Raw genomic sequence first — 11,727 nt, 5'->3', positions numbered from 1 at the left:
CCCAGGGGTCAGTCTTGGGCCCTTGTATGAAATGTGGCTTATGATGGCCTTTTAGGTGTTAAATTGAGGGTTGAGTTAATGGCTTATGCTGATGATCTTGTGGTGGTGGTGACTGGGAGAAATGTCCAAGAGGTTTGGTCTCATGTGAATGAAATACTGCAACGTGTGTTGTCCAGTGGATGAAGGACAGGGGACTAGAAGTCTTGGCTTGCAAGAAAATTATGATCCTGATGGCAGGGAGATGACAGATCCCTCAATTTTTGGTTGAGCTTGAAAACTTGGAGGTGGCCTTATCGAGAAAAGCCAAATATCTTGGTATTTGGCTGAACTCTGGGAGGTTTTTCGACCCATGTAGAGGAATTAGCCTGGAAGGCTAAATGGGTGACCTTGGCAGCTTGCAGGCTTGATGCTCAAAGCCTCCAAGCAACAGGTTATTGCTGCCACTGTCATTTTAGTGATGTTATAGGCAGCCCCGGTATGGTCAGAGATGTTTGGGGTTGCAAGAAACCGAATGAGGAATGAGAGGACATACAGACGGCTAGTGATCCAAGTGGTGCAGGTGTACCGCACTGTCTTGCTTGAGGCAGTGTTGGTGATATCCAGAATGCCTTAGGTGAATTTGCTTGTGGAGAAAAGGCAAGATCAGTATCAGGGAATGGAGAGAGCTGTGGCTAGGACTGCCGTGTTAGACCGTTATCCCATATATTACAACATGGTGGGATAGACTTTTGGACAGTCCAATGGTTATTGGACCATGGACCGTTCAATAAGTTGAACGGTCAACCTGAGTGTGTTAATATTGTATGTCTCACAGATGATGCCGAACACACTTTCCCGCCACCCACCTCGCCCGAGGTGGGCGACAATGCAGCCAATTAGTGGATAAATCTCTCTAGAGGAAGTGGTGGAAAGAATGCTTAATTCCAATGACAAATGGAAAGATGAACATTAGTGTATTGCTGGTGAATCAGCTCCTGGGGATAGCAAAGGGGGTTCAACTAAATTGTTGCTGCTGGATGAACAAAAAAAAGATACCTAGATATATATATATATATATATATATATATATATATATATATATAAATATAAATATAATATAAATTAATTTGAATTGGTACAGAGGAGTATGGTTATTAAAAGAATTGCTTTTAAATATATATATATTAATGAAATTTAAATCATCAAAACACAGTAAAGATACTAAACTTACCATATTATTTATCTATTTACTGTGTTTTGGTGGTGTAAATTTCATTTAATATTAAATTTTATTAGCACTGTGGTCAATATGTTAATGAATTACGAATTTAAGAAAAAGGATATTTTATAAAAAAAAAAATTTGTACTAAATGTAAAATTGCAGTTTGAATAATTTTATGTATTTAATTATTGTATTTTCAGGAGTGTAATTTTGTTCTTTGATCCCCTGTGCAAGTTTTTTTTAGATTAAATTCTTGGTAGGTTCTAATCTGACATATTAGTTAATCTTTGAGTACTATCAATCATATTTTTACCAACTTTTTTGAAGAAAAATAACAGTATTACTTTCAGTCGCATGGTTGGAAGTGGGGGAATTTTCTTTATATTTTGAGATACAAAGAGTATAAAAATACCACCACTTATTGGAGTTTCCTTATATTTATACTGAGTCATTCACTTACTGTTTTCATTACTAACAAAAATAATGAAAAACATTTATATAAACATGGGTCCAGAAATACTCTGTTAGCAAGTTATGACTTTTGACCTGACAAATTGTATAAAACAGATTTCAGAAACGTATTTCCAGTAATATTTCATAATATCCAACATAAAACAGAAAAAATTATCCAAAAAACATGTGTAAAATTTATCATCAAAACTTGTAAAGAATTTAATTCTAAGAAAATTGATGTAAAATAACCCAATAAAAAAGAAATACAAGTTCAAGAAATCTAATTTTATTACTAACACTTAACTGTATAAAAACAGAAGGGATTACAGGTACAAAGCATGTTTGCTTTCTTACAGAATGCAATGATAAAAAAATAGTGTTGGTAAAATTTATGTATCTTTCTTGAATTCAATGTCAAATTGAAAACTTGTGAAATAATGATTTTGTAAATTGGTAACAAAATCAACTCAACAATGCATTTTATGTTGTGTCATCAGTCCGTTGCATGTTTTGCGTTACTGCTGTGAATTATTGCCAATACAATGTAATTTAATTGTGTACGCATTTGTTTTAATGTCTTGAGGGTGTGTGGTGGAAATGCAACCTCTGCTGCTGGAGAATAACCAAAAACATTTTCTTTTACTAAGCACAGAGTTCCAAACCTTAAAACAATTAGTGGAACATTTCATATGTTATGAGAAACTGATACATTTTCAGCATTAATATTCACCATGACTGTTCTGCCAATCATGATGTTATCGAGGCTACTTAACACAGTCCAGGTGTGTCTTTACATCTAGTGCTCTTCACCATGAACTTGTCATCGCAAATCAGCTGATTTTGAAGTTCAAATCCTAGAAAAGGCAGTTACTTTTATGTGAATTTGAATCATTTTAAGATTTTACATTCATACAGTCTTTATTCATTCAATACCTTACAGTGTTTCCATAGGCTAAACAGAAAAAGAAAGAAGGTGTTTGTAGACACTCTGAAGTTTTCCAATCTATGGTGTGGATATTTCATAACAAGCTGCTTCCTTACCATACTCAAAGAGGACAAAATCTTCAACCAAGAGATCCTCCTCTTCGTTTGCAATACTGCATCTGGTTGAATAGTAACTGCCACTTGCACAGGTACATTTTATTTACTGACTAGGCTCAGTTTACTCACGACAGCATCAATAATCTTCACAATGAATACACTTGGATAGACATCAATCCACACACAACAATAGAATGTAATTTCCAACACTGATTTGGTATTAATGTGTGGTGTGGTCTAGTTTACGACAACTAATTGGACCATTCATTCTCCCAGGATATCTATCTAAATTTTGTCATTTACTTGGAATTCCTTAACCCATAGTAACTCACATTAAGTAAAGTTACATTAACTCGTGCGTGGAGATTTTTTCTCATATGAATGAAAAAAGGTTTGACTTCATTAATGCATACACATTTTGATTTTTTAATGGTTTCTATTATTTACTATTCTTATTCATTTACTTAATAACATGAAATCAAATTAATGATTATTAAACATCACAAAGTTTAAAATCTTATTAATAAGTCTTGTCTAAGCATAAGTAATATAAACAATAATAATGTGAAAATGATAAATAATAGTATTATTAAAAAATAAAACAAAATACTTATAAAATATACATATTTAAAAATAAACAGACATGAAAATATTTTTCCTCCAATTTTACTTGTTTTTCAACTTCCAATGCAATTTTCTTCAATGATCTATGAAAAGTAATAAAAAGTACAATATAAAAACTTACACAGAAAACTACATTAACTATTTAAATGTTCTTTACAAATTGAATTCCTACAAATGTTAAACTTGCACTGCATGTATCTTATTTCTTCTTGCCGGACAGCAAGCACAACATAAAATGTGATCCGAACTAGAAACTAGGAAAAATGTGTTTGAATCCAAACAAGCTGCTGCCCACTTGATACCCTTTCAGGCACAGAAATTCACTGGGAAGTTAAAGTTTATTTTTTGAATTGTTCTAACTCTAGTAATATGATGGTTTGTGAATAGGTCATTTACAAGAGCAATGGCAGAATAATAGTTGTCAGTTATAACATTTCTACCACTGTTATCAATGGGAACTATCAATCGCTTCACTACACTGCTAGCAGTTGTCAGTTTTTAGGGACCAGTTGTTTGTTGACCTGCATACATCTGCTATATATTGCCTGAATGAACACTACATTCCCTGTAATGGTTTAACATTTCATCCATGGTGACATATTACTTTTGATACATGAAATCTTCAAAAATTTGGTGTACGGGTGCCAGATTGTCTTTAGTGATCCAATCAGCTCTCAATTTTAAGTCATCAAAGTGAATTGCTTGGATAGGTTTATGAAAACATCTTCTGGACATAGTAGCCAAATAAATATCAGGTGCTGTGCCATTTGTACACATTAATTCATCTACATTCAGGTGGTTGGCTTTTTGACACCAATGAAATATAATAATCCAAAAAATGCCAATAACTTCTCAAAAATTGTGGATGAGCAATCTCTTTCACCTCTAGTGTATGAAGCATTCATTGTCTGTTATTTTTGATTTGTGTACGTTACAATTTCCTCTATTGTCATCTGGAAAAAATATTTTCTACCAATCAGTTATAGTTTTTAGATCTCTAAACTGATGTGCAACACTTGGGATTTTTTAAATTATATTTTGATGAGTTTTGGCTGGATGTGGTTTATGAACATACTGTCATTACTTTTTCATTAGCAGTGTAGTCATCTCCAATCTTTGCAATTGAATATTTTCCAGCCTTTCACCTCTCTGATTTCTTACAGCCTCTACATCACTGTCACAGGATTGCTTAGTTTCCGTTTTATGGTCACGGTGTGGCCGATGTTTCGGAGGCTAGGCAGAAAAAGAAGAGTACAATGACATGAACACTTACATGTCAGAAAAATACTAACATTCTTGACTTCCACCACTCCCTTTGCCCTTTGACCATCATAAACACAGTCATAACTATTTTTTGGACTGTTACTCAGCTCCAACTCTAAAAAGTGAAAGGAAGGATATTACTACAACATATCTCTAGTGCAGTGGTAGAATTTAAGCCTTTCATCTTAAGGTCTGGGTTCAAATCCAATCCTAGTTAGGCGACATTTTTCATAAGCTACAAATTTCCATTCTTACAGTAGAAAATGTCCAAAGCAGTCTATGCCCTCTAAAAATTAAACAATTATACTAATGTTGCTGTAAATGAAAATAATATAATAATGTTAAATTTTTTCTCACAGTGTAAGTTACAGCGAGTTAAGGAACAATTGCTGTTTATTATAGCTATAATAGCTACTATTAGAAGATGTTCCATTTGTATCAAGATAACACCTGTACAGCAAAATGATGTGCCTACCCACTTCTCATGTGCCATATAGGCATACTTAAATGAGCAATTTTCAAGGTGATGGATTTTTTCAAGCCTCTGGGACCAGCATTATGTGGATCTGGGACCTTCGGATGACCTTGGGATTCAAGGTGATGGATTGGACACAGTGAACCACAATCCCTCCAGGCTACCAAGATCACCTGATTTATTTTTATTTCTTTAACACTGTATTAACTGTATGTTAACTTCACTTTCTGTAATTAACAAGTAAAAGTTTTTATACGGCAAGTGTTAATAATAAAATCAAATTTCTTGAATTGGTTTTTTATTAAGCTATTTTACAATTTCCTCAGAATTAAATTCTCTATAACTTTTAATAATAAAGTTTACACATTTACTATTCATTTAACAAAGTCTTTGTATTAAAAATTGTTTTATGTTGGATATTATGAAAATTACTGGAGATATGGTTCTGGGACCAGTTTTATTCAATTTTTCAGGTCAATACCATAAGAAAGCATTCGGTTTACATCTATAGTTTTATTCACTCATTGCTCAGGAATCATCAATAACTGAGCGTTTCCAGACCCATGTTATCTGAAACTTTTCATTATTTTCACTAGTAGAATGAGCTCAGAGTGCTGGTATCACTATGTATATCAAGTAGTATGCAAATTAATCCAAACACAGATGTTATTTTAAAAAAGGAACATTATTTAGAAAAAACTCATACCTGTACAATTTGTGAATATCTAGTAAAATATGTCCTTTATCCTTCATGTATATGATCTGGCATCAATTCAACAAGAATACTTCACATCTTTTTGATTCTTCATGAAACTATACCAATATTATTGCTTTAATGAAGTCAATTTTTGTGGTACAATACCATTTTTGAGTCATTTTTTGACTACTGTCCAAAGATTTTCAATTGGGTTTATTACTTTAATGTTTCATTCTTCAAAACATTTTTCTACTTTTTTGGTAGTATGACATGCTGTCAAATCTTGTTGGAACGTTCTGTTGCCTAGTGTTGTTGAAAACATCACTTTTCAACATACCACCTACTGGAAGTAATAAACAAGGGCTTTCAAATGTGGAACAACCCCAAAACATTATTTCTGGGAAAGTTTAACTGATGTGTTGCAGTGATATATTTTCATGTGATCTTTTTTAACTTATCCAACCCTTTGCCCCTGAACATAAAAATGTGACTCCTTGGAAAACATAACATTTTTTTCAGTCTTCTAAGGTCTAATTGGCTTGCGCTTTGGCCTAAAAGAATCTTTTTTTTGCACATTGCTGTTGTCATAAGCTGCTTTTTATCTAGCCAACGTGAGCTTTCTGTACAGTAGCAAGATGTGCGAGTCTAACAGGTGTCAAGCATAAATCTGTTTGACTGGCTTCTAATTTTTGATTTAAGTAGACTGTATCTAATTTTGGATTAAGGTTACTTTTTCTCAGTAATAACTGATACCGATCCTGTGTTGAAGATGTTTTTCTTTTACAGCCACATTTGCCTTTCTGGGATGAAAAGGAACTGGTTTCTTTAAATTGTTTTAAAATAGCATTCACTGTCCCTAGTTCAACACCAACATTCAGAAGCTATTTGTCTTGTCATAGTGGTGTGCTCAAAAAGAGAAATGATTTTCAAATGCTTTCTTTAAGTTATGTCCACTATTATTATTAAAGACAAACAAAAATTACGAAAATATGATTTTGTAATAAAAAATGAAATAAACTTTCACAAAACACTATTTATAACATGAAAATTGCTAAATAACCAAAGAATAACCTCACATTACATAAACAACTTAAAAATTGGGTGTGGTAAAGCAGTTTAGCTAAAATATAGAAATAAACAACAAAATTTCCTGTGTTTGGATTAATTAGTACGCTACTATATATATATATTCAATTTTGTGGCTTGTAAATCTTCAAAACTACAAGATCAATCTAAAATTGTGAATGTGTGGTAGTGGTGTATTTTTGATATTGCTTATCAAAGCAGTTCGAAAACTGCTTTGATAAGCAGTTTTCCCAAAAGCAATCCCAAAAGCTAGTAATATATAAATATATTAAAATAATAAGATTACCACTTAACTAAATAAATATAAACCACTTCAGTTTTTGAACATTATAATGTATATGTTATAAAATTACAATGTATAAAAACACATGTATATGATGCACAATTTTCAAATCAATGGTAAAAATAATTTTCTGTTTAATATTCATACAAAAGTAAAAAATAAAAATAAAAAAAGCAATATAAGCAAAAACATGTACAGTTAATTGTCAGTATCACAAAAAGTTGTTAATATAAAGATTGTAGGTAAAAAAATTTTGTTCACATTTAATCATGAAAAGACATTATTAAATGACTGATGACATCCCTCACATTTGTCATGGGCTGCAGTTAACTTTTACAAATTCTAAAATACAGAAAATATTTCATTGTAATTAAGAGAGAATTTAGCTTAAATCTACTTTTTAAAGTAATTTCTGTTACTAGTATTCTAGTTTTATTATTTTAATCATTATAAAAAAGATTAATTAAAAAAAAATAATGTAAATATCAGACATAAATCTTTACTGAATAAAATAAACATTCAAATTTTTTTTTTGATAAAAATTATTAAAACCATTGTTTACAGTAATTATATTATGAATAAAAATGATTAGTAACTGTAGATAGTTTATAAGTTAATAAAAAGCAACATGGAAAAGAAAAATCATAAAGAACTTTAAAAAAATCATACTCTGTATGTGAAAACTCTATAATGCTTTCCCAAAGAAATCTTTGGTTAAAATAAAATTTACCATAAGCAAATGAACCAGAATTTGTCAGCACCATAGAGATAAAATAGACTTTGCATCTACAGAATTGAAATGTGTTAAAAATGATTAATTTCATCTTCATTAAATACTACAAATTTTTTTCACAATTTTTGAAAAGAACATGATCTTTTCCAAAAATACCTTTTTTTCTGAAAAATAGAGTAATAAAGGTATAGAGTTAAGAACACTTTGTTGTATACTGCTTAAGGTGGAATTTATCAAATTTAATTAATAAATAATTTGGTAATAAAAATTGTTTTTAAAATGTAAGCAAAGTAGTAATGACCTAGTGTTTTTATCAATATAAGTTTTGAGTAATAAACTATATATAAGTAATCTTACTATAATGTATATCACATCACAGAGAACAAAACAAATCTAATTCAAGTTCACTAGTCTAATTCACATCTCTAATTTATAATTTTGAATATTGTAGTTTGCAACACAACAAGCAAATCTAACAATACAATGACAACTGACAATCCTAAAAAAATAATATCACTAGTTGGGATTGCATTAAGTGGACCCAATCTGTATATAATACTACCAAATTGAACCATAAATATAATTTTTCAAAATATCTTGACCCCAGTGCCACCTGGCAGGTCCAAACTAATTCAGAAACCTTTGTGGGCGTGTGCACAACTCACAAACTTTTAATAAAATCTTATTCTCTTACTTATGCAACCGCATGCAAGTCTGTTACACACTTCTTTTATTTATTTTTATTTTTTACACTTTATTCACTAATGCACTTTTTCTGACCACTTAAGAAAAAGTGTCAGAGCTTTGATACTTTTACCTGTGAGATCTTCAGGTTTTTCTTTTTGATTAGGTACTTTTTTTCTTGTGAGATCTTCTGGACAAATTTAAAAAATGTAAATTTTGTAATATGTATCTTGTCTGCATGGGTAATCTTCTATATATAAAGAAGAAAATCTGTTTGTATATTTGTTTTGTAAATATCTCAACACCAGCGCCACCTGTGTGGGTATAGTTTTTGCAAAAAATTTTCTTTTCATGCAACTAATTTATATTCTGAATATGAGCCAAATCAGTCCATAAATACAATTTTTCAAAATATCTTGACCCCAGCATGACGTAGCTGGTCCAAACTAATTCAGAAATCTTTGCGAGCATGCACATAACTCGCCAAAGTTTCATCACAATCAGATGAATGGTACAGGGACGCATATATGAGAAACAAACATTCATTTTATATGTACAGATTAAGTAATGCCAAGATTAGCCTAATACATTTATTGTAATACTATACAACAAAATTTCTGAATCCATCAGTATACAGTTGTTAAAATGGTTCATGAAATTTTGATAAGCATAATTGCTTCTATTTTCTTGTCTCTTTAATACTATCAGTACCATTTTAATTAGCAAATATGAGTGTAAGTCAGTAATAAGGCTTGAATGCAAATAGTTCTATGCAGGTCTTTTCTGTGAGGTACTCTCTCCAAATTACATTAGTCTTCTTCACATGTACTTTTAGGAACATTATGATTGTTAAAATGAACCCTTCTATTCACAAAATCCTGTTGGCTGCTGTGGAGTGTTATTTAATGTTTCAGAGTATTATTTGATTCTTAAATGCTATTATCTAAGTAGATGTACAATGATACGAGTTTAGATGTGTTTTGTTTTGTTTTCTTGAGAGTTCTTAATGTTAGTAGTACACCGATGGGAATGTCACATGTGGCATCCTGACTGAAGCAAGAACAAGGCTTAGAGATCAGCAAAAGGCATCTGCCTTTTGCAGATTTTTAAGGAGAGGATGGTGTGGTGGTGGTAACTGCCACATGGAGGGTGTCTTCCCCTACGAGGTTAAATTCTACATAATATAATAATATATAAACAAATGTGAGAAGATGGAGTAAACAACAATTTAATAATTGATGAAAATAAAATTCATTGTGAAGCTGAACTGGTATACCCATCACTTGTTACAGAAGGCATGCAATTGACAGCAAAATCTTGGAAGAGATACATAGTTTTGTGAAGTTATGTACATCTAATCGCGCGTAGTGAATCTGTATAAGAATTCCTTCGTAATAACAAAATTTACACATGATGAAAATAATGCATCTAGCAACCAACACAAAATCAGAGGAACGGGGGCCAACATTGACTTTTTGTAATGATATAATGGAGATGAAATGGATTTTCTTGATCCGACAAGCCACGGCACTACAATAAATGAAACCAATGTTAGACACACTCAAAAGACTGTAGTGAACCACTCGTAATAAAGAGGGATGGAAAGCTTTTTTAGTAGTAATATTCTTTATGATAATGGTCAGCCCCATATTACTACTACAACTCATGCTTTACCGAGCACTTTGAGTGACCTTCAGTTAACAGCTAAGCTGATTGGCAATGGTCAACTATACTGATTAGATTTCAAAGTTTTTGGATGAATATGATAAATCCTTAAAAGTAGGAGGTGATAGTGTGGAGAAATAGAATAAGGTTTCGTGTGTTTAAAAATATATAAAAAATTAAATATAAATATAAAAAGTGTTTTAATTTTTAAGAATAGGCCATTTAAAATTTTTGGATTACTCTCACGTAAATGACCATTATCATTATTCTACTCTCTTCTCTATATAAACACTACGATATGAGGTCAGACCAGCTACATCAGTTAACAATGTTACACCAATAACAGTTAAACACAAAATAAAAAGTATATGAATAATAATATATAAAGTAAAAGTATATGAATAAAAATTCATTTTCTTTATTAAAATATAATTCACAAATATCATTGGTTCCTAATGTTGTGAATATACTGTTCTAACAATTATAATCTCAGCTGAAATAGAAAATAGCATTAAATAAATTTTGGAATTGCTAATTAATTAACAAATTTAACAATTAGGAAATCTCACTAATAATTCAGGGCTGACTCATAAATATACAATCTCTGCGAGTTAAATAGACTTTATAAATGAGTTTTTAAGGCAAACAACTTACATAAAAATAATTTATCAAAGCTTTTAGAAGCCTTTATTAAAACACTAATAAGCCTTCTTTATTTTTAGTTCTATTCAAATGTAAATAGAGTGCTGCCGGCCTCTGTAGTGCGAGTGATAGTGTCTCGACCTTTTATCCAGAGGTTCTGGGTTCGAATCCTGATCAGGCATGGCATTTTTACATGTTACAAAATTGCGATTTCATCTCATTCTCTAAAGCAATAACTAACAGCTAATGGTGGTTACGGATATCATTGTCAGCCGATATAAATAGGGTATCACAAAATTTTTCTAATTGTCTTATCAAACAGTAGAAAAATAATAAAAGCATGTACAATGCGTGTAGTATTTATGCTCTAGAACTACTACTGTAAACTCAATGTATTAATGGTTGTAGTGTAAACAATATGGGCATAAGTGGGAATTAATAATGTTCTGTATCTCTATGAGTTCAGTTTGTTTAAATAAGCAAGAACTAAGAACAAAGTATAACATTTAAAAAATTTACTTTTAATAAGCTGCTAACATTAATGTAAATTTTTCAGGTATAATTTTTCAAGAAAGAAACAATTTAGACAAAAGGAAAAATTAAATGAAATTTTGCAATTTCTCAAATTTTAAATTTAAATTTGCAACAGTACTGGATTTTGTGATAGGGATTCAATTAATGAGGGTGATTATCACCCTCATGTGATAAATACGCTAAAAATAAGCAAGCTATTCTGGTTTATTCTAATTTCACAGTGGCCAATTAATTTAAACCACCTTATAAATCTGCCCTTAAGAAGTAGAAAAATAATGTTTAATATTAAGTATCAAATGTCTAAATATAAAGCAAATTTGCACATGAATTAAAACTAGATAAGAAA

Source organism: Lycorma delicatula, chromosome 8, assembly GCF_047948215.1.
Source record: "Lycorma delicatula isolate Av1 chromosome 8, ASM4794821v1, whole genome shotgun sequence".
Lineage (NCBI taxonomy): Eukaryota > Metazoa > Arthropoda > Insecta > Hemiptera > Fulgoridae > Lycorma > Lycorma delicatula.
This window is presented reverse-complemented; position numbering follows the sequence as displayed.